The following is a 23,338-nucleotide window of genomic DNA, read 5'->3' as shown; positions in this document are numbered from 1 at the left end:
AGTATATGGTCTGGGAGTTTGTCAAACATTAACTCCACAGTTCCATAATGGCTACACTGAAATCTGGAAAGTTTGGTATCAAACTTCTCAGCACAATAAATGCACACTGATGCCAGTGTGGGATTTATTGTAAAATACACCCAGAGGGCATCTTAGAGATGCCCCCTGAATACCAGACCGACTCCTAGTGCTAGGCTGACCAGTTTCTGCCAGCCTGGAACAACCAGACGAGTTTCTGGCCACATGGGGTGAGTGCCTTTGTCACTCTGTGGCCAGGAACAAAGCCTGTACTGGGTGGAGGTGCTTCTCACCTCCCCCTGCAGGAACTGTAACACCTGGCAGTGAGCCTCAAAGGCTCATGCCTTTTGTTACAGCACCCCAGCTATTGGAGATGCCCGCCCCTCCGGCCAATGCCCCCACATTTGGCGGCAAGGCAGGAGAGGATAATGAGAAAAACAAGGAGGAGTCATCCACCAGTCAGGACAGCCCCTAAGGTGTCCTGAGCTGAGGTGACCCCTGCCTTTAGAAATCCTCCATCTTGAGTTTGGAGGATTCCCCAAATAGGATTAGGGATGTGCCCCCCCTCCCCTCAGGGAGGAGGCACAAAGAGGGTGTAGCCACCCTCCAGGACAGTAGCCGTGGGCTACTGCCCTCCTGACCTAAACACACCCCTAAATTTAGTATTTAGGGGCGACCCAGAACCCAGGAAATCAGATTCCTGCAACCTAAAACAAGAAGAAGGACTGCTGACCTGAAAGCCCTGCAGAGATGATGGAAACCACAACTGACTTGGCCCCAGCCCTACTGGCCTGTCTCCAGACTCAAAGAACCTGCACAGCGACGCATCCAACAGGGACCAGCTACCTCTGAGGACTCAGAGGACTGCCCTGAACCCGAAGGACCAAATAACTCCCGAGAACAGCGGCACTGTTCAACAACAGCAACATTTTTGCAACAAAGAAGCAACTTTTAAAGAACTTACTCTTCCTACCGGAAGCGTGAGACTTCACACTCTGCACCCGACGCCCCGGGCTCGAACTCCAGAGAACAAACACTGCAGAGAGGACTCCCAGGCGACTGTGACTACGTGAGTAACCTGAGTCGACCCCCCCTGCACCTCCACAGCGACGCCTGCAGAGAGGATCCAGAGGCTCCCCCTGACCGCGACTGCCTGGTAACAAGGAACCGGATGCCTGGACCAAGCACTGCAGCCCCCAGGACCGAGAGGAACCAACCTCCAGTGCAGGAGTGACCAGCAGGGGGCCCCTCCTTAGCCCAGTTAGTAGCTGGCCAGAGAAGCCCCCCTGTGCCCTACCTGCATCGCCTAAGTGACCCCCGGGTCCCTCCATTGCTTTCTATACCAAACCAGACGCCAACTTTGCACACTGCAACCGGCCGCCCCCGTGCCGCTGAGGGTGTGTTTTGTGTGCCTGTTTGTGTCCCCCCCAGGGCTCTACAAAAAACCCCTGGTCTGCTCCCCGAGGACGCAGGTACTTACCTGCTAGCAGACTGGAACCGGAGCACCCCTGTTCTTCATAGGCACTTATGTGTTTTGGGCCCTCCTTTGACTTCTGCACCTGAACCGCCCTGTGTTGCTGGTGCGGTGACTTTGGGGTTGCCTTGAACCCCCAACGGTGGGCTGCTAATGCCCAGGAGACTGACTGTGTAAGTACTTTACTTACCTGTAAAACCTAACCAAACTTACCTCCCCCAGGAACTGTTGATTTTTGCAGTGACCACTTTTGAAATAGCTTATTGCCACTTTAACCTATACTGTGTGTACTACTGCTTTAATTCAAAGTTCATACTTACCTGTGTGAAGTACCTTGCATTTTATGTCTTTACCTCTAATCTTGAATCTTGTGGTTCTAAAATAAATTAAGAAAATATATTTTTCTATATAAAAACTATTGGCCTGGAGTGTGTGTTCCTCATTTATTGCCTGTGGGTGTACAACAAATGCTTAACACTACCATCGGATAAGCCTCGACCACACTACCACAAAATAGAGCATTAGTATTATTTAATTTTGCCACTATCAACCTCTAAAGGGAACCCTTGGACTCTGTGCACACTATCCCTCACTTTCAGATAGTATATACAGAGCCAACTTCCTACAAATGCTGAAGCCCACAATGTAGCTACGGCATGTCTTGGTTTGAGACAGTGCATGCGTGCCGTTTAGACCCGAGACCTAAAAATGAGAAAATTCTGAAGTGATACTATCAAAAATGTGCAGCATTACTCCACATAATTTGCCTTTTCTTTCCACATAATTTACTCAGACCCGATGCATTATTTGGCCCTCCCATGCTGCATAATTTCTGTGCCCTGATTAAGGTGAGCATAGAGTGTATTTGTAGTGCTTTACTGGGTGCAGAAGAGAATCTATACTGGATTGCCTGTATGTGCCTGGTATACAAGACGGGCGAAAGAGAGAGTCTGCCTGACAGTGATTAAATTGTAGGAACATTCCTGGAGTTCTCTGAAGTGGACCAGGCTTCTGTGGAAGGAAGGAGAGAGATCAATACCCCTTTGCAGTGTAGGTACAGTCGCCGCCCCTCTCGTGCCTCATTCGTCCGTACAGACTGAGAGGTAGCTGAGTGAGGAAGTCTTTCTCTCTTTTGTGCCTTTGTTTTGGGTTTCTCATAAAGAGAATTCTTAGCCACACCCCTCGTTCCTGTTGACACTAGAGGCCAAAGTCTACTGCTTGATCAGTTTGGGAGGGATACACAGAATGATTAAAACTGGTCTCAGAGGTGGACCCATGGAAAATGTTATGAAACTTTATAGAACACACTCTTACTCTGGAGTTGTTTCTTGGCACAGTTGTTGTCTTGAGAATCAAGTTCTGAAGTGGTGTTCTTGGTTTTCAATTTAAGGTGACAGTTGTACAGAGAGCCTGACATGCCAGTGGTAATTGGCCTTACAAAGGCGATACACTTAAGCCCAGTTACTGAGTTCTGTGTTTCCAACACGTCACCACCCTGAGGGAGGCTTGGACTGCTTTACCTTCTCTAACGTGAAATGCAAGTTCAAGAGATGTATTGTACTTGGCTTGCAATTCGGGATGCCAATAGTACAGGGATCCCATCACGAAAGTGGCAAGTGCTCCAAATTGATAAAATCGAGTATCAGTATATCTTAGAAGCGCTTGGCCCACAGCAAAGGTGCTCAAACCATTCAAGTGTGATATACACGTATTGTAAAATGTGTGTGGAAACACACTGTTTTCGCCTTAAAGTTTTTTCACAAAATAAATGTGGATCGCTATTAGCATCCCCAGCAAGCAGGGATGATAGGGGCCCAATGTACGCAAATGATGGCTGTATTTTACAGTGCAGTCAGTGATCAGGGGTGGTATGGGTCTGTGACCCATTTATCTTGCTTGCATCAGGGAAGCACTGCTATGTCACTGGCCCCCAAACTTTTATTTTCAGGGAATGCCCTCCGTATTTGGAATGTTATTCCTGTTCACATAAGGCACAAACTTCTTTACTTCAATTTCAAGCTAAAAGATAATCTTCGAAGCCACCTGTAACACTGATTATCGTAATCACTCGGTGACTTAGTTACTCTTCTGATGCCCACTGCGTCTTGCTGCTGACTCAATGGCCCATATTTCTACTTTTTTAGTGTCGCATTTGTGTCATTTTTTGACGCTAAAGCGGCCTGTTTTGCGTCACAAAATAACGCAAATGCAACGCAAAAAAAGTATAAATATGGGCGAATGTTTTTAGCAATAATAATACTATATGCATAGTGTCAGATCTACCACAAAGCTGTGAAGTGGACCCAAATATTATCCTCATGGACTTTTCAAAGCCACTTACCTCGTACGCACATATCCTCTTCATCAAAAACTCAAAGCTGCCGCCACCCTCACACTTATCTTTCCTACATCCCATCATTGGACAACTGATGCTTACAGATGCTTGTATTATTCTCATACCTCATTCATGCTGGCACCAAATGTACATAGCTCTTCAGGCTACTTTTGATCTGCTAATATCCAGTAAGGTACTGCAAGGATGTCATTGTCCCTGGGGCAAGCAAGAAAATGGCCCGTTGACTGCTGCTGGGATAGTAAAATACAGCAATTATCAAGGTTCAATCAGCCACTCAAGGCTCTGAGCCCTGGTTCCACTGCATCTTCTTCACCAATGGTAGCCACACTCCAGCCAATATCCACTAATGTATATATCAGCTACTTACTGTATTGTCCCGCTGTCGCCCTTAAGTGTATGTATAACCCTGGCTTGCCTTATTACTGCACATCCCATGTAGTATATCCTTACTTATGCAGACATTCTGCAAATCTTCCTGTTATCCAAATTAACTTCTGAAGTGCTGCGCTCTCCACCCTTCTGGGTTCATCAGCGCTATTTAAAAACGAATACATAAAAATAAACCTTTGAACTCGTCACAAGGCCCACACCCCGGTTCCCTGTTCCCGAAATATACCCTAAAGAGCAAAGACTAACGTCTGAGACGGCAAACAACCCGAGAGCCAGCAGAGGCAGCTGTCCCGGAAGTAAAACTCTCGCACTGCATAGACTGTGTATCGTTATCAGAAGAGTCTAGAAAAGTGCCTATTTCACCGGGTTTTCGATTGGTCCAGTCTAACCGAGCCAGGGTCGGTGCCTGATTTCCAAATAGGCAAAGTAGGTACCGGCCTATGATCCCACTCCTTTTAGGGGCCACAACAATGGATCAAGATAATATTGATTTGATCATGAAAAAAAGTATAATCCAGCTTTCTTAAATTATTTCCAAAAGATAGAAAAAAATGGATCAACTCAAAGAAACGAAGACTTTACATTAAAGACTCTATAGAGAAAATACTGCATTAGTGTAATGTATCCATTAACTACTTAAAGCACAAAAACCGTAGACATCAGGGGGCATATTTATACTCCGTTTGCGCCAAATTTGCGTCGTTTTTTTTGACGCAAATTCGGCGCAAAACTAACGCCATATTTATACTTTGGCGTTAGACGCGTCTAGCGCCAAAGTATGAGGAAAGAGCGTCATTTTTTTGCGTGAACGCCTTCCTTGCGTTAATGAGATGCAAGGTAGGCGTTCCCGTCTAAAAAAATGACTGCGACGCAAATGCGTCGTATTTATACTCCCGGGCAAAAATCATGCCCGGGAGTAGGCGGGGCAAAAAACCCCGCATTTGCGCCGGATTTTAGCGCCTGGGTCAGGGCAGGCGTTAAGGGACCTGTGGGCTCAAAATGAGCCCACAGCTGCCCTCCCATGCCCCCAGTGACCCCCCCTGCCACCCTTGCCCACCCCAGGAGGACACCCAAGGATGGAGGGACCCATCCCAGGGACATTCAGGTAAGTTCAGGTAAGTATAATTTTTAAATTTTTTTATATTTTTTTTTGGCATAGGGGGCCCTGATTTGTGCCCCCCTACATGCCTCAATGCCCAATGACCATGCCCAGGGGACATAAGTCCCCTGGGCATGGCCATTGGGCAAGGGGGCATGACTCCTGTCTTTACTAAGACAGGAGTCATGTAAATGGCGTCTGGGCGTCGTTAAAAATGGCGCAAATCGGGTGGAGGCGATTTTTTGGCGTCAACCTGACTTGCACCATTTTAAGACACCCTAACGCCATTTTCCCCAACGCCGGCGCTGCCTGGTGTACGTGGTTTTTTTCCACGCACACCAGGCAGCGCCGGTCTGTTAGCGCCGGCTAACGCCATTCAATAAATACGGCGCCCGCATGGTGCTTCAGAATGGCGTTAGCCGGCGCAAAACTTTTTGACGCTAAACTGCGTTAGCGCAGTTTAGCGTCAAAAAGTATAAATACGGGCCCAGATTCACATAACAGTTTGACACTTAAAAGTTAATCTTCTGTCAGTTTGTAATAAAAAAATCTATGCAAACTACGTACGTGTAAAGTTTCGTTTTTTGTAATAAAATGGGTTTATTAAAATTGTTGGTTGGTAAAATTAAAAACGTATTAGATGATAATTTGCGAGGGGGACCCCACATTTCCACTGCCTAGGGGCCTCCACAGGGGAATCCAGCACTGCCAGGGCTTAGCATTGAGATGGAGGTTAAGTGAAAGAGACAGGGGCGTTCAATCACAGTTAGCTAGCAGCTATAATTTTACTCTGCAGGTCTCATCATTTTAAGGTTATAGTCATTTTTTGTAAGTCTTGTGGTTCTGGAAAAGAAAGTGATGGGAAGACGGAGAGGACAAAGAGAGATCCTCATCACAGCCCTGCCTGCATATGATAATTTCTATAGCGCCTTGAATCCAGTGAATTTGCATCCTCGTTTTTCTAGATGAAAGCACGTGATAGCTCTCAGATAAATCCATCGGCTTAGTTTTCGTGAGTGTTCGTCCTCCATAGCGGCTCTCCGTGCCAGGCTGTGTCGGGGAAAGGTTTAACTCGCAGCCTCCGCCCCCGCCGCTCTCCCAGCACAAAGTCTAACACATTTAAACCTAATGCACAGAGCGCGCAGCCCGGTGCCTCTCCCATTTATTCAGGAACCAGGCACTGGCAGGTGTGAGAGACTTGAAGTGTGAAAGGACACACAGGGGAGCGAGACGCTTTTAAGGCAGAAGAGACGCACTGCAGCTCTGACGCCAGAGCCCACGCTATCGTCCAGGCAGGCCATTCACACCCGGGAGACCCTGGCGAGCCACGGCATGAGAGACCGCCACCTCTAAGAGAGAACCAGGCAGGTTTGAAGACAAAAACGCACACATTCAATGGATGCAAGGCAGCTTCAACTACAAAAGAGGCCAGTCACCAGGAGACTCTGGTAGCCACCCCGCGATTGATACCCGCCATCCAGAAGACACCGAGGAGACAGCATCAGAGGTACCCACCTCCAGGGAAGACTTAGCAAATTTGAAGGGAAGGACACGCGCCATCCTGAAGACGATGGCAGCTTCGATGTCAAAGATACCTTGTTCAAGGAGATACCAGGCAGCTTAGCATCTAGGAGAGCTAGGAAACTTTGACACTAAGCATACTGACTGCCAACACAGGGGAAGTTGTCTACTACCACATAAATAAAACCTACCACCATCTAAAATATATTGGAACTTTGATGTCTAAGATATCAACATTCCGAAGTCACCAAGTCAAATCAGCATAAGAAATACCTGTCACCCAGGAGACGTCGGGCAAACTCACCATCAGAACCATCTGCCACCCAGGATATGCTGGACAGCTTCAGCACCAGAGACAATCACCATCCAGCAAGAAGCATAGGTTTGACTCCTGAGATAATCACAGACATGTCAGGCAGCTTTGGTGCCAAAGCTGTGTGTCAACCAAGAGTTTCTAGGCAAGTCATCGACTAATCGATATACTTGCACCCACTCAGTTCGCCAGTTTTCCTTGATGTCAAAGGCACACTAGATCAACTTAGAAATCAAAGATACCAGCTAGTTAGCAGAGTGGAGTCAACTTTGACGTCAAAGATACCAAGATACCAGCTATCCAGAGAACTGCAGGCAGCGTCAACGTCAAAGATACTGGCTATCCAGTAGACTGCAGGAAGCTTCATCATCAAAGGTACCAAGATACCAGCTATCCAGAGAACTGCAGGCAGCGTCAACGTCAAGGATAGCAGCTATCGACGTCAAAGATACTGGCCATCCAGTAGACTGCAGGCAGCTTCGATACAGCAGACTGCAGGAAGCTTCATCATCAAAGGTACCAAGATACCATCATCCAGCAAGCAGATTCAGCATCAAAGAAAACCCTTTAAGGGGCACTGGTCAGCTTCCCGCAACCCACTAGAAGTACTTGCTATTCCACCTTCCCTTCCACTTTAGGGAGGCCAGGCAGGTAAGGGGAGGTCTGTATTTTGTTTCATTCGGGGTGTTTTATGAAGGGCACAACTACCTTGCAGAAAAAACACAGAGCACTGCCCAGAGATGAGTTTGGGAAATGAAGAAAAACAGCCAAGTAGTGTAGAGCGAAGTGCAATCAATTACAGGCAGGGGCTCTGTGTGTTTGCATAGGAGTGAAGATGGAATATGCCAACTTCAGACTACATCGCGAGAGCACGTTTTGGGGCTACGAAGGTGGGCAGTCAATTGTGTTGAAGAAAGAGGCAACTTCATATCTGTTTCCTGAGTTGAGTCTGATTTATGGGATGATGTTATTGAAAATTCTGGGAGATTGCGGTGGTTTTGGGTTTACTCATTTTACAATTCTGTGTTTGTAGCCTGGTGATGATCAGGTATGTTTTTGGGGGGTTGAAAGTGCATGGAGTGTTGTCTGTGTAGAATGTGCCCTTCCCCTGGTTCCACTCATGTCATTTCAGAGAAGACACGAAGACTAGGCTGAATTGGAGTGTTAAACAAATGTATGGAAACTGTGATTCCTAGCACATTGGGGCGGGTGCGGTCAGTGAGTGGGGGCAGAGGGGGCAGAGTAGGACACATTACCGAAAAGAAAAAATATGTTGTAATTATATTGTTGGGCTTTCATGCAGAAGTAACTGCTTGTAGAATATAACACAATAACATTGAATGAAAAATTAATACAAGTTCAACTAACCTTCTCAGTGCAGGCGACCCCCTTCTTTCCTTATAACTTGAAGCAACTCAAGGTTGTCATAATAGAGCAGGAACAGTTATTCTTTACTAAAAAAAAATATCAGAATCATTTTAATAAAAGTTAAAAAGATTGGAAACGTCGTCCCCAATAGAGACCTTCTTTAACCTCTGCATATAATACATCAGGGTATGAAGAGAGCACATGCTTTGATGGGTGACCAGTAGAATTTCATCAGGCTTAGAGCTCCTGAAGAGTGCATCGTCTTCCAGGGAGATGAGTTGTTGCATCTGGACCAGGTTTCCTTGAGATCGGGGTTCTGGTCTGGATAGCCAGCCAGTATTGCAGTCTTTCCTCTGGAAGAAAACCTGTTTGTACTGTGGTCTGGATTTGTTTTTTGGGAGGTATGTTTTTATTTTCCTTAGCTGCATTAGTCGATGCCACTTTGAGTCTCCTTGATGTGGGACTTGGAGGGGAGATGATTGACAGCGTTATAGCTCAGTAATTTGCGCCCCAGGGGAAGGTCTGGTAAGATGCCCTTCAGTGATCCGCTCTGCTTGTTTTTGAGACTGGGATGTCATTATTTTTTCTCCTGGGTTTGAGATTCAGATAGGGTATGGACTAGGTCTGTGCGAAATTTGCATAATTTGCTTTTCTGTAGTTACATGAACTTTAGTGAAAAATTGATGTGAAATGCGAACCCACATTTGCTGCTATATTTTAGGGTGAAATGCGTCCCTGTGCCCATTTCACACTATAAAAAATATTGCAAATAACATAAAGGCCATAATGACTAGCTGCTTGCGTTCTGGTCAGCTGTGTTGCTCCCATGAGCTCATTCTAAAACTTTGCAGTGAACGGGACATAATTACAGAACATAGGGCCACATTTACAAGAAAGTGGTACATCACTAGTGATGCGCCACTTTTCTTGTGGCCCCCTTGCGTCCCCTAATGCCACCATGGAAGTGCCGTATTTACAATATGGCGCACCATGGCACATGTTAGGGGCAACAGCGTCATCTTTTTGACACTATTGCAACACTATACTGGATTAGCGTAAAAAAATGACGTTACTCCAGTTTAATGTTAAGGGGCCCATTGAAATCAATGGGAGCCTAATTTCTGTTAAAAGGACACTAGATATGGTGCAATGGATTCTTGTAGATTCCATTGCGCCATGTTAAACAACCCTCTAACGGAAAAATGCCCCCTTTGCATACAACATGCATATATTATGCATGATGTGGCGCAAAGGGTTTATAAGGTGGGGCAAACCTAATTTGCGCCACCTTGTAAATATGGCGCTATGGGAGTGGGCCGTTAACGTCACATCTGCGGCCAATTTTTGGCAAAATTTTGCTAGCTGACAGCTGCTCAACGGAAGTCACATCACGAATGACAGTGGACATTTAGGTTCAGATAAGTTCAATGCAGTGTCTGAGGCTACTGACATCACTGGTGGATAAATTCGTGTAAGCTGAGGAACCAGCTGTGGCCTCCTCTGTGAGGATATCTTTGGTTGCCTAGTAGAAATTTCTGGGGTTCAAAGTGAAGATTGAATTACCTATGATGCCATGTTACGGGGGCCCAACTTGTTTCTATTCCTTGACTTTCCTTTTATAATCATTGCTTGCAGTTGTGATAGCCCAGTGGCTTCAACTGAATTAAACCTTATCTAGAAGCTGGACAATGTACTGTGGTTATAACCTACAGTTTAGGACTATAACTAAGATGTGCTTGTGACATATGGCCACCGTGTGTCACGTGTGACTGGAGTAAGGATGGAACCCTGGGGGACCACACAGGTAGTAGGCATGATGGGTGACCCGATTGGATAAATATGGACCTCTCAATGGAGTCCAAGGCTTTGCTGAGCTCCACTCATATGGGTATTTGCAGCAGATTCCAAAGGCCGGTGCTGCGGTGGTACCTGAATGTATTTATTGCTTATGTGCTGTTGATATGTGCCATGGGGCACTACTAATTCCCACTCATCGGCTCTGGAATCAAAATCTTTTTTAAACTCTCCGGCTCTGACCGTTGCTGAATGGGACTCACCCCGCTTCTTTGGAGTTGTACTCATAGATCAACTATTCGGGGTCAGTAGAGGTAATCTGAGGGTTGCCAAGTGTGGAGGAAGCACCCACTCATGCCCACCTCTGTTAGGGGGAGTCTTTGCTGAGTGAGTGCGCGTACTCATTCATAAAAAGTATGGAGAACTACTGACATTTGGAAGAGGAGACCTCGCTCCGTTCCTTGTTCTTCTGAACGGTTGGAGGAAATGCATCACTCAGAAGAAAGAAACAGGAAATAGAATAGGACAGGGGAGACGCTGGCGCAGGGAGACAAGGGAGCAGGGCAGATGCTGTCACTGGGACAGAGGATTCACTGTGACACGGGAGACACTGGGACAGGGGAGACATTGCTCCAGGGATGGGCGCCACTGACACAGGGGCAGGAGAGACTTGCATGAAACAGGAGAGGCACGGGCTCGAGAACGACACTGACGCTAAAGAGTCTCTAGGACAGAGGAGGGACAGGGGAGATCTGGGTAGGGGAGATGCGGACACTGGGAGATGCGGGGACGGGGAGACTGTGACAGAAGAGGCACTGTGGTGGGAAAGACACTGACCTCGGGCAGTTTTTCAGTGGGACAGGGGAGATACAGAGACAATTGAGCCACTGCGACAATGAGACACTGCGACAGAAGAGACACTGGCTTGGGATAGAGGAGACATTGGCGGTGTGACAGAAGAGACACCCACAGTGGGGCTGGGGATATGTTCACGCTACGACAAGAGACTTGTCTTGGGACAGGGAACTGTGGCCCATATTTATACTTTTTTAGCGCCGCATTTGCGTCATTTTTTTGCGCAAAAGCGGCGCTAACTCACAAAATTAAATTGTATTTTGTAAGTTTGCGGTGCTAAAAAAGTATAAATATGGGCCTATATATGCATAAGTGGAGTTAAGCAAAGACTGCACTACCCAAACTCTTTGACTTTGAGGTTCACTCTTTGGAAAAAACCCACACTCAAGCAGCCAACTGCTAGCTGAGTGCACCTCAGCGCCAAGAGGCTATATGAACGTGAATGATGCGCTATAGACGGGACCTGTAATTATTTGATTCGGCAGCTGCAGCGTTTGCCTTGTAATAATGGATTTGTTGCATTTACTGCATACTTTGCAGGTTTAAACACAAATTTTCGCAGCTCAAACTGATCAAACGTTATCAAAGAGACGACGATCATGGTGCAATAGAGAAGCAAATGTTTCAACAATTAGCTGGCCTCTTTTCATCTGTTGATTGTTGTATTTAGGATGACACAGCTACTAAAAAGTTGAATATGTTTTCCAGACACCCTCAGTGCCCGTAGATGATCAAGAAGAAAAGAGCCTTTGTCTGCATTCTGAAAAATATAATTCCCTATGTAATTGTAAATCAAACAGTAAAATGAGAGGCCGTCTCATTCGTGAACATTTTATTTAAATTCATGCTACACCCGCAGCAGCTATTTCAACAGGACTGTCGGAGTGTCCAATATTTTACTTGTCTTTGTTTGATCTAATGTTCTTGAATTTTTACAGATTCTCCTAGTTCCTTGCATTAAGATTATGGATAGTACATCACTGTCCTGGGGGGCTGTTTCTAAATGGAAAGAACTACTTCCATGGACCAGTGGTAGGAGAGGTAGTTGTGTACCACATAATTTAGTCAACCATGCCGCATATTTTAGTCCTCCACTGTGGCATAATTCTAGTGTCCCTGGCTATATGAAACTCTTTAAAAAAAGCAAAACACACCACCACTCTGGATTTCCTCTATAGGGCGACACCAGAGTGGTGACTATAGGGTTATCCCATGAGGTGGTGGGAGAGTGATTGCAATTGGTGAGAGTGAGCTCACCCAAGCATGTGATATATTCACTCCCCTCTAATCCCCCGCACCCACCTGGCCAATCTATACATACTAACAAGAGTAGGGAAGGCATGTTGTCACCCAGGAGACTCTGTGCTACAACAGCCTTCTTAACACATTTTTCAGACATTTTCTAAAACCTGTGGGATCTTTTTTGCACCACATCCTTCCAAAGCAAGTGGATCCCTCCCTCCACCTTACAACAGTCAGTAGAGTCCCACCTGTAAGGAAAGTCAACTGGATCTGTCCTCAGTCACCCCTCTGCCTGCAACACCATTGGATGCCTCCTGACGTAAGTCTGTGTAGTCTGTGTCTCTCTCCCAATGTAGGCCATAAGGATTCATCCTATGATGTAAGTCAGAGGATTTCTTGCCAATAGAGGTCAATGGGATCCCTCTCAAGGTAAGACAGTGGGATGTATTTCACCGGAATTTAATCGGAATTCCTCAGTTGAAGCCCATGGTCGCCATCTCAATGCACATCAATGGTATCCCTACCAAGGTAAGTCAATAGGATTAATCTCAATGGATTTTAGTGGGAATTCCACAGTTGAAGTCAATGGCTAACCAATCAATGTAGACCAATGGGATCCCTTTCAAGGTAAGCCAATGGAATACATCTCAATGGAATTTGGTGGAATGCTCCAGTTCAGGTCAATGACGCCCTCTCATTTTACAACAATGTGAATCCTCCTTCAACGTAAGTCAATGGAATCTCTCATTGTGCAAGTCAATAAAACCCCGTCCAATACAGATCAGTGGAGCTCTTACTGATGAAGGTCACTTCGATGTCTCTGGCATCTCCTGAGGGCTGCCCACTTCTCGGCATCCATTGTAGATAGCAGTTGATACCAGCATCTTACAAAGAGTTAAAGTGTGGGCTCAAGGGGCTCTCCCAGCACTTTTGTCTCACATACAATGCTGGTTTTGGGGTGTCTTATACCTCAAGTTCAGAAGTGCAAACTTACACCAAGTCTAAGTATCAGCCCCCTTTCTCTGGCCATACATCTCACTTCAACCCCCCACCCCAGGCCTCCTTCATGTTTGTCCTGTAGATATAGTGCTATGTGCTTCATGCAGTGCCATGCCACTCATAGACCTCCACATGTACCCTAAAGTGCCAGAGCCATCACACACTGCCCGTGTCCCAGCGGGGTGCCATGTAACCTTTACTTTGCACAAGTGACATGATGTAACATTGTACAATGCCACGTGCCCGCATATACCCACTCTTGTCCACAGACTGTGCCATATGTTGTGAAAGACTGCCATTTGCGCCCATAAAGCAACAGATGCCCCTACAGCAGTAGTCGAGTTGGGCAGGAGGACAGGGGCACAACGTTCCTGGGCTTAATTAATTGGATCAAAACAGTTCCCATACTATTTTATTTAAATAAGCACCTGAATGGTTGAGCTGCCATAGACTGAATGAAAGCAGGGGAGAAGGGTCTCTTCTAGTCTGAAGTAACAGATGGGGAATACAGCTAAAGAATCATGCCTTCTCTCCACGGGTTCTGCTCCAGAAAAAAATGTAAATATTTAATTAAACAGCAAAAACTAAAGGCTAATTGGGAGCCAGTACAGGCTGTAATTGATAGAATCTGCAATCCGTCCTTTTATTTGAAGCCTATAACACATTTTGCGCTGGGTGCAATCAGGCTATTTCTACAAACATAACTTTTGAAAGCACACTAAACAGTTAAAAACAATCTTTTAGCAACAGCCTAGTTATGCAGTGCGCAACTTCTCATACTATTTGTAACACGTTTTTAAATAACTATTTGCATAATTGCAGGGCTTTCTATCACAGGCTTAGACCTTTTAGAACTATAACAAAACATCAATATTTCCCCAATGCATGAATCCGGATTCAAATCATTGACCATCCGGTTACACCCACAGATATCTGGAATGATCACACTAATGAACGGAGCTATACTACCAGAAAAAATATTTTCCACAGATGAATTTAACTTGCATTTAGTTTTCATTAAAGGTGTATGCATTATATTTTATATGCAGTGACCTGTAGGTGAAAGACCAGCACAAATATTTACAGATGATTGTATTCCTTTTAGCTATGTCTGACCGCGCCCCCACGCTCGCTGACCCTGTCCTCATTGTACTCTGGATCACAGTTCCCATACTTGTCTTAATGCACTTCGACCGCAGCCCTTCAGTGCCACATACCATTGTGAGGCGCCTTGTATAGTTCCATAGGTTCTCAAAAACTGCCGCGCGCACACAAACCATCACAGTACCATCTGCCTAGCCCTGATCCAGTGTCATGTATGGGTCCAATGGCACATGAGCCCATATAGTGCTATCCTCCTCCTTCTGAAACAACTAGCCCCTATACTCCTATTTTACCACATGCACCTGTACAATGACCAGTAGTGTATTGTATTCCTCTGTAGGGTACCACATTTCACTGTGTAGTATCCTGTGTCTGTGCAGTACTAGATATTTCGGTAAGGTGTCACGTGCCCACATAGTGTACCATGGTCACAGCTGCGCTAACTGTCCACAAAAAACAAGGCCGGACTGCCCATATCGGGCATCGGGTGCTTCCCTGGGAGGATGGATGGGTGGTGGGCTGGCTTCGTTCCTGGGCTCCGGTTTTGTTACTGGAGGCCATTTTATTGATGAGCTTGGGGGCACTGTGGTTGCAACTTGTTATGGGTTTAAAAGCACCCACTGCGGTGTTCCTTTTACATCCAACTGTTTTCAGGCAGTAATAAAAATATAAGATAACTGGTGATTAATGTTCCTGCTGGAGAGCATTCACTTTTGTTCAATGGCAGTTTTTACTCAAATCTAAAGTAGCACAAAGGGTTAACACGCCTAGCGCAAAGAAAGTGTAACACACATCACAGAAATGTATTTTATGTGGATAGCTCAATGAGTTACTGCTTTTGTCATAGAGAACCCTTTGTTACTTGCAGTTCACAAGTTATAGCACAGTGAGCTACGAACTGTCATCAAAGAGCTGCATGCAAACTGCATGATGCAGGTTAGAAAAATACGAGTTTTTTCCTCAGTCTTCCATTATTCTAATGTTGCTAATAAGGGTTTGTTTAAGTAAAAATAAAATCATTGTAAGTAATGTCACCTCTAGCTACTGTATTACATTTTGAATCCCAAGCTTGTGCTTCTCCAGACCAAGCACTCTTAAAAATGCCTACTACTGTGGATCACATTTGAATCCTACACCTTGTAGTCACCTTTGCCATTTGTAACATTTCCTAAACACTGATTACATGTGAGATTCAAGGTCTCCCTAATCTGGTATGGGAGGTGGGATAGGATAAATGAAATACATGTGAGAGGGAGCTATGAAGAGGTGAGTGGCACTGCTAGAGAGTGATAGTGAGGGAATCTGTAGAGGAGGAGGTCATTGGTGCGGAGGTGGTGTCTAAAAATATTGAAGCACTGGGCCCCACCTGTGCCATAGCCAGCCTTGTCCCTTATTGGGGAGGAGGATACTAACATTCATAAAAATTGTCTTTTATTGTGCTCTCAGCTTCTTGGCCATGCTTAACAGTGAATGTGTGCACTTATGTTATATTTAAATTCATGTTTCATGCTTGATATCTTATTTTTTGTGTTTCCGTTAGAATGTCTGTGGTTATGACTGGGTATCCTGGTGCACTGTAAAGCCATCATTTACGATGCTTTAAAAGCTAATACAACTGAATATATAATGACAAATGTGTTGTAGAATGCACCATTTTTGCCATTTTCTCAAATTTGCTTGGAGGGAACCTCCTCAACCACTCCTTGTGGTGATCAAGCTTGCTTGCTGCACTCACTTGCTATGCATAGTATGGGGACCGTGGCTACTTTGGGTTCCCAGTCCCACCCTAGCTAAAAATGAACATTTTCCATTTTAAGTCTGAGAGCAGGACACAGTTCTATTTTTAGAACAAAAACATTTCAGTGTCAGATAGGCTGCACAAGGCACACAAATAAGGATTTATTCCGCTCCTAAGAACTTAGAAAAAGTTGTTCAGATCTGGGAACATACGGTTGTTGTGTCTGTCGTGCGCTCGACTCTTCTCCGGCTGACCATCCTTTTAGAAGCAACAGTCTGGTAAGTCAGACCACCTCATTATCTTTTATAGTCCCGGGACCACTGTCCTCATTCCAAAACACCTAGGGGCATATTTATAGGCCCCTAGCGCCAACTTGCACCACATTAACTTAATTTATTCTGATGTTAATGTGGCCCAACATGGCCAAAATCCCCTCGCCATGTTTACAGGGTGGCGCAATGCATGCGATTCGCCACCCTGTAACCCTTTGTGCTACATTATGCCTGCACCAGGCATAATGTATGCAAAGGTGGCATTCCCCCAGTAGGGGAGCGGGAAAATGGCGTAATGAAATCTATGAGACTTTTAACAGCACTTTTAACGCTTGCTCAAGAGCAGGCGTTAAAAGTGGCATTCCATTCTTTATAATGTGACCCTATGTACTCTGCAGGAGTAGCGCCAATATTTTGGCGCTACTCCTGCAGAGTATATCAATAGCGTCATGAAAGATGATGCTATTGCCCCTACTCTGCACCATGGTGCGCCATATTTTAAATACACCGCACACATGGTGGCGGTAGGAGGGTGCTTAGGGGCGCAGGAAAAGTGGCACTGCACTCAGTGCAGCGCCACTTTCCATAGATCTGCCCCCTACTGCTTTATCATATTTGTACAGAAGCATTATGCACAATTTTGGTTGTACCGTCTTCAAGGTGCACAAGTACACACTTCTAAGCCTACATATTGCATAAGTGCAAAGAAGTGTGGCTCAATGGTTAGAGAGGCAGACCCTGATGCAGAAATCTGGCCCGGGACCAGCGTTCAATTCCCGCCTCGGCTGGTCTTGGGCTCAATTTCCTCGGACCTGATAATTCTCGCATTGGTGCCTAATCTAATTCATGGGTCCCACTCTGTAACTCTGGGCAATAGCTTGCTTAATCTCCACAACAGTGCTGGGATGCCTGGCTTCACCTTGGAGGTTGGCCATGAGTGGGCACCTCACAGGGAAAAAGCCAGGAGGGGTTCCACAGAGGTATGCGTACAGCGCCTTGAGACCCTAACGGGTGAGTAGTGTGCTATACAAGTACGAAGTTTACAGTTTTATACCACTGACCACACAGATTTGGTTTTCCAAGTACACCTCACAAACTTCCCAGTCTACAGGTGCCTGGACACAGGGCTTGTGGATGTCTCAGTGAAAACGTGCAGGCAGCATTGCCACCCCAAGCACATGTACAGGCATCGCACTCATTGTACATAACTATGGGGCAATCAACCTTCTTGGTTGATATATGCATACCGCTAGTTCTTACTAGGGTACAGATGCAAGTTTCTTAGGCCCATATGTACAAAAGTTCCATTTTGCATTTCCTAAATATCAAATCCTAAGAAATCGCTATTTAGGAAATGCAAAATGGAATGTAAGAAAAATGCAATTTCCAAATAGTGATTTCTATGGAGTATGGATTTCCTATTAAGAAATCACAATTTTGGAAATGCTAAACCATTCGTACCTATGGGCCTTAGGCCCATATTTATACTTTTTGACACAAAACTGCGCCAACGCAGTTTTGCGTCAAAAAAATTAGCGCTGGCTAACGCCATTCTGAAGCGCCATGCGGGCGCCGTATTTATTGAATGACGTTAGCCGGCGTTAGCCGCCGTCGCCGTCTGGTGTAGGTTAAAAAAAACGACGTACACCAGGCAGCGCCGGCGTAGGGGGATATGGAGCTTGGGCGTCAAGAAATGGGGCAAGTCAGGTTGAGGCAATTTTTTCGCCTCAACCCGATTTGCGCCATTTTTTTTCACTCCCAACCCCCATAGAAATGACTCCTGTCTTAGCAAAGACAGGAGTCATGCCCCCTTGCCCAATGGCCATGCCCAGGGGACTTCTGTCCCCTGGGCATGGTCATTGGGCATAGTGGCATGTAGGGGGGCACAAATCAGGCCCCCCTATGCCACAATTTTATTTTATTTTAAAACACTTACCTGAACTTACCTTAATGTCCCTGGGATGGGTCCCTCCAGCCTTGGGTGTCCTCCTGGGGTGGGCATGGGTGACAGGGGGTGTCCCTGGGGGCATGGGGGGGCACCTGTGGGCTCCTTCAGAGCCCACAGGTCCCTTAACGCCTGCCTTTTGCAGGCGCTAAAAAACGGCGCAAAAGCGGCCGTGCGTCATTTTTTTTGACCCGCCCACTCCCGGGCGTGATTTTTGCCCGGGAGTATAAATCCCACGCACATGCCTCGGAGTCGATTTTTTAGACGGGAACGCCTACCTTGCATATAATTAACGCAAAGTAGGTGTCCACGGAAAAAAATGACGCTAACTCCATGGACTTTGGCGCTAGATGCGTCTAACGCCAAAGTATAAATATGGAGTTAGTTTTGCGTCGAAATTGCGTCAAAAAAAATGACGCAATTTCGGCGCAAACGGAGTATAAATATGCCCCTTAATGTGCAAATCCCTTCGTGCCTATAGGTCTAAGCTCTCCCTTACCATACTTACGTAGTAAGTGGTGCTTATGTAAGCTACTATGCCCTTGGGGTGAATCAGCGCTCTACATGGCACTGTAATAACTTCATTTTGGGAGCATTTTTTAAAATTGCACCTGATTACCACTGGAGTAGATTCAATGGTAATAGCATTTCCTAAATGCCCCTTTCACATTTAGGAAATGCTATGTACACGTGATTACAAATAGGAAATCCCTATTTGCGATTTACTATTTTGGTACTTGCAAACTGTGATTTCTACTGGGTAGAAATCGCAGTTTGCAACACCACAGAGGCCTTTTGTACATTTGGAAAGGGTGTTTTGCATTTCTTAACCGGCCAACATTGTGATTCAGCCCATAAAGAACTGTAAACGTATTTTTTACAAATGGGCCTTAATCTTCCGTACGTGCATGCAGGTCCTGTGTTCTTCCTAGTGCACAAGTACAGGCTAGCAGGATTAATCCACATTATTTACTGGGTGCGATAAATAGAACATGTTTCGAGTTTTTGGGACATAACATGCAGGTTGTGGTGTTTGTATATTGTATAATTTTCTCCAGTTAAATTTCGGTAAGACCTGCAGAACTTTATTGAAGTTTGGGGTATTTAACACATCCGATAATTATCAAATGTGTTAAATACAACCAAACTAGTAATTTCCGACCCCTGCACAAACAGGGGTTTACTCAGGGGTCGGAAAAGAAAAGCCTACTTGTAATCAGGCCCTCAGTTTTTAGGAACACCAACTGTTTCTAGTCCCAGACCTTTGTGGGATAGACTATTGGACTCTGGGTGTTGTAGTCATGCCATGCTTCCATTGGAATAAACAGTATAATCCAATTGAAATCTGTGAATTGTTGGTGAAACGTTCAAGACAGGAAACAACATCTGTAATGACCTGGAGTGAGATGGCCACCGATATAGTTGTAAATGTCTCTGTCACAAGATCCGAGGCTTCATCACATCATCTTTGGAGCAATAATTAGTTTCGGCCTTGCAGCTAATCATGGTCATGGTGACAAAGAGGCTGCTGGTGATCTGACACCATTATCAGCCCGCTGCCAGGAGGAGAATTCTTAGGTGTTGGAATCCAGATTCTCTCAGGGTGATTTCTTCAAAGGCACAAACACACATGCAATATCATGAACTAAAGATACAACACAAATCATATGCAATTGTTCTTGAGTGAGTATCTTTGCAACTTCTAATGCCTCGTGACCTGATTGGCATTCAATGGTCAGTCAGATTAGATCCTGAAGAGTTCTTATCCAAGGGTTTCTATTAAAACATTTAGAATTTTCAGGTTTCGCATCCACATGAAGGAAACTGTGACTGTGTGAGACAAACATTGGTAAAGCCAATAGGTCTCATCTTTGGTATCTACTAGCTTTGCCAGTGTTTTTAGCCATGCTGTAGAGCATCAGCAGTGCTGTGCAGCATGGCTAAAAAAGAGAAAAAAGCCTCGTACATGGCCAGATGCGTTACTTTGGAGTTTTTTTTCTTTTTGTTTACCTATCTTTGTAGGTTCAGTAAATAAAAAGATAAAAAAGTAGTGCAAGCGAGTGATGGGAAGTAAAAAGTGTGCGAAGAGGCAACATGGAGGAGGAGGTTGGAATCATGGAGGAAGTAGATGGGAATCATGGATGGCGGGGATGGGAAAGCAACAGGAGGGCAGGAGAGAAGCAATATGTGGGGTGCTATGTGAGCAGCACAAGACTGCGGGTGAAGGGAAGCCACACAGGGAGCATGTGTAGGGAATCAAATGAAGAGAGAATACCATAGAATGGGGGAAGCAAACAGGCGGGAGAAAACAACATTGATCTGTGGGGGAGAAGAAAATGTGCAAGAATGAAACCCAGGGGAAGAAGCACACTGTGGCAAGTGAATCACAGAGAGGGCGGGGAGAAGCACACGGGCAGAGAAAGAGCAACATAATGCTGGGCAGAGAGGGAAAGTACATGAGGAAGACAGTTGTAAAACACATGTACTCTCATCAAGGCCCATATTTATACTCTGTTTGCACCGGATTTGCGTTATTTTTTTTCACGCAAATTCAGCGCAAACTTAACTCCATATTTATATATACTTTAGACCCGTCCAGCACCAAAGTTACGGAGTTTGAGTAATTTTTTGTACGTGAAAACCTACCTTGTGCTAATGACATGCAAGGTAGATGTTCCCGTGCAAAAAATGACTATAAGGCATGTGCGCCTTATTTATCCTCCCGCATCATTTTGACGCACAGGAGGAGGCGGGCCTTAAAAAATGGCGCCCAGCCGGATTTGTGCCGTTTTTTTAACGCCTGGGTCAGGGCAGGAGTTAAGGGACCTGTGGGCTCACTTCCATGGTCTCTGACCATGGAAGCAGTCCACAGGTGCCCTTCCCTGCCCCTAGGGACACCCCCTGCCACCCTCGCACACCCCTGGAAGACACCCATGGATGGGGGGACCCATCTACGGTAAGTAGAGGTAAGGAATTGTTTTTTTTTTTAGGTGGCATAGGTTACCTAACTTGGGCCCCCCTACATGCCACAGTGCCGAATGACCATGCCCAGGGTCCAGAAGTCCCCTGGGCATGGCCATTGGGCAGGCAGCATGACTCCTGTCTTTGCTAAGACAGGAGTCATTTCCATGGGGGTTGTGCGTCAAAAAATGACGCTAGTCAGGTTAGAGTCATTTTTTTTTACTCTAACCTGACTTGCACCATTCTTTGACGCACAACCCCAGTCTTCCCTACGTCTCCACTGCCCGGTTAGAGTCATTTATTTTTATGTTAACCAAGCCGCAGCGCCGGCTACTGTCATTACTTAAATATGACACACAGTTGGCGCGTTGGAATGAAGGTAGCCGGCGTTACACTTTTTGACGCAAACCTGCTCTGGCACAGGTTTGCGTCAAAAAGTATAAATATGGGCCCAAGTGCTTAAACAAAAAGTAGAAAGCCGCGCCTGAAAAGTGAGCAGTGGGAGAGCATAAGTAAAGCGTCCATGCTCCAGGGAAGAGACAAGTGCACAAAGAGGAAGTAAAGCTCACACAAATTTACAAATGAAAAGCAACCAAGCGAGAGTGACAATGAAGACAAGCAATGATAAGCTACGGGGGATGCTTTAAGCAGACTGTAAAATGACAGTACACCTTTCAACAGACAGCGCATGCCATGGCACCATCTCAACTGGAACAATATGTTACAAAGCAAAGCCTGTCACAACCAGTTCCCTTTTTCTGGACCAAAGGTAACATACAGGCCAGAACTAAGTGTCTCTGTCATGGGGAGATTGTTATCTGAGGCTTGAGCCATATGTTTTGGAAATAAACAGTAATTTGCAATCTTTGCCTTTCAGGTTTGTCTCAGAGTCCACAGACGTTCTTCTTCTTCTCTCCTCGCATAAGCTTGCACTGCCATGCACAACTACATAGAGCAGCACTCCCCCACAGCCTCATACCCTACTGATATTACTGATTGTCAGCAATCCATTTCTCCTGCTGCCAGCGTTTAATTTGTAAAATAATGAGTGCCGGTGCCCAATGCTCTGCTCCGACACCCGTGTTCAGCGCTATATAATGTTAGAGTGCCAAATACCAAGGCTGTGTAGTCTTCAGTGCAAGTGCACCCCATGCCTCATTAATCCACTCTACCCCTTTCTCTCAGTCTTGCAGGTTTCAGATTTCTCCCTTTGTGTTGGTTTTCACTTCTTTCTCTTCTTACTTCTCCCCCCATTGTGTGTTTTTCTTTCTTTTGCACTAGGGAAACGTTTGAACAGGAAAATAAGTGCTGGTCCCCAAAAATGGGTGCTAGTGGCTCCACCATAGACCACTGTCTCAAACAAAACACCGCCTGCTGGCTTTCACTCTAGTGTTCACCACTCTACTATGCACCACTGCATTCTTCCCCACTGCACTCTAGACCACTCCAGTATAGGCCACTCCACTTTGCTCTGCACCACTCCACTCTACAACACTCCACTATATGCTGCTCTACCCTGCAACACAGCACTCTATGCCACTTCACTCTGTGCCAATACACTCTACTCTGTACCAGTCCACGACACTGCACTCTATGTCACAACTTTATGCCACTGCACGCTACACCACTGAACTCTACGCTGATTCACTCTACTCTACTTTACACCATTCTACTGTACACCACTGCGTTTGTTCACCACACTACTCTAAACCACTTCACTGTCCACCTATGCACTCTACACTAATTCAAAACAATGCACTCTATGACACTGCACTCTATGCCACGTATTCAACACCGCTGCACTCTCCATCACTATACTCTACTCTGCTCTACAACACTCTACTGTATGCCACTGCACTCTATGCTACTGCATGTTACTCCACTCCACA

At 45.7% G+C, this 23,338-nt stretch overlaps 1 protein-coding gene across 2 annotated transcripts in view; it reads left to right on the top strand.

Moving 5' to 3' along the window:
- Window positions 1-6,465: 6,465 nt before the first annotated feature.
- RDH5 (retinol dehydrogenase 5) overlaps window positions 6,466-23,338 on the top strand; it is a 104,328-nt gene continuing 87,455 nt past the window's right edge. The window contains exon 1 of one of the 2 annotated variants that reach the window (XM_069230629.1): window positions 6,466-7,687. The gene's annotated coding sequence lies outside the window, so the exon portion shown is untranslated. Of the gene's footprint in view, window positions 7,823-23,338 lie in introns of both variants that reach the window. The other variant, XM_069230628.1, reaches the window with a different exon arrangement.

This window comes from Pleurodeles waltl, chromosome 4_2 (assembly GCF_031143425.1).
Source record: "Pleurodeles waltl isolate 20211129_DDA chromosome 4_2, aPleWal1.hap1.20221129, whole genome shotgun sequence".
In the NCBI taxonomy this organism is placed as follows: domain Eukaryota; kingdom Metazoa; phylum Chordata; class Amphibia; order Caudata; family Salamandridae; genus Pleurodeles; species Pleurodeles waltl.
The sequence above is the reverse complement of the archived record's forward strand: the minus strand, read 5'-3'. Positions and strand labels throughout refer to the sequence as shown.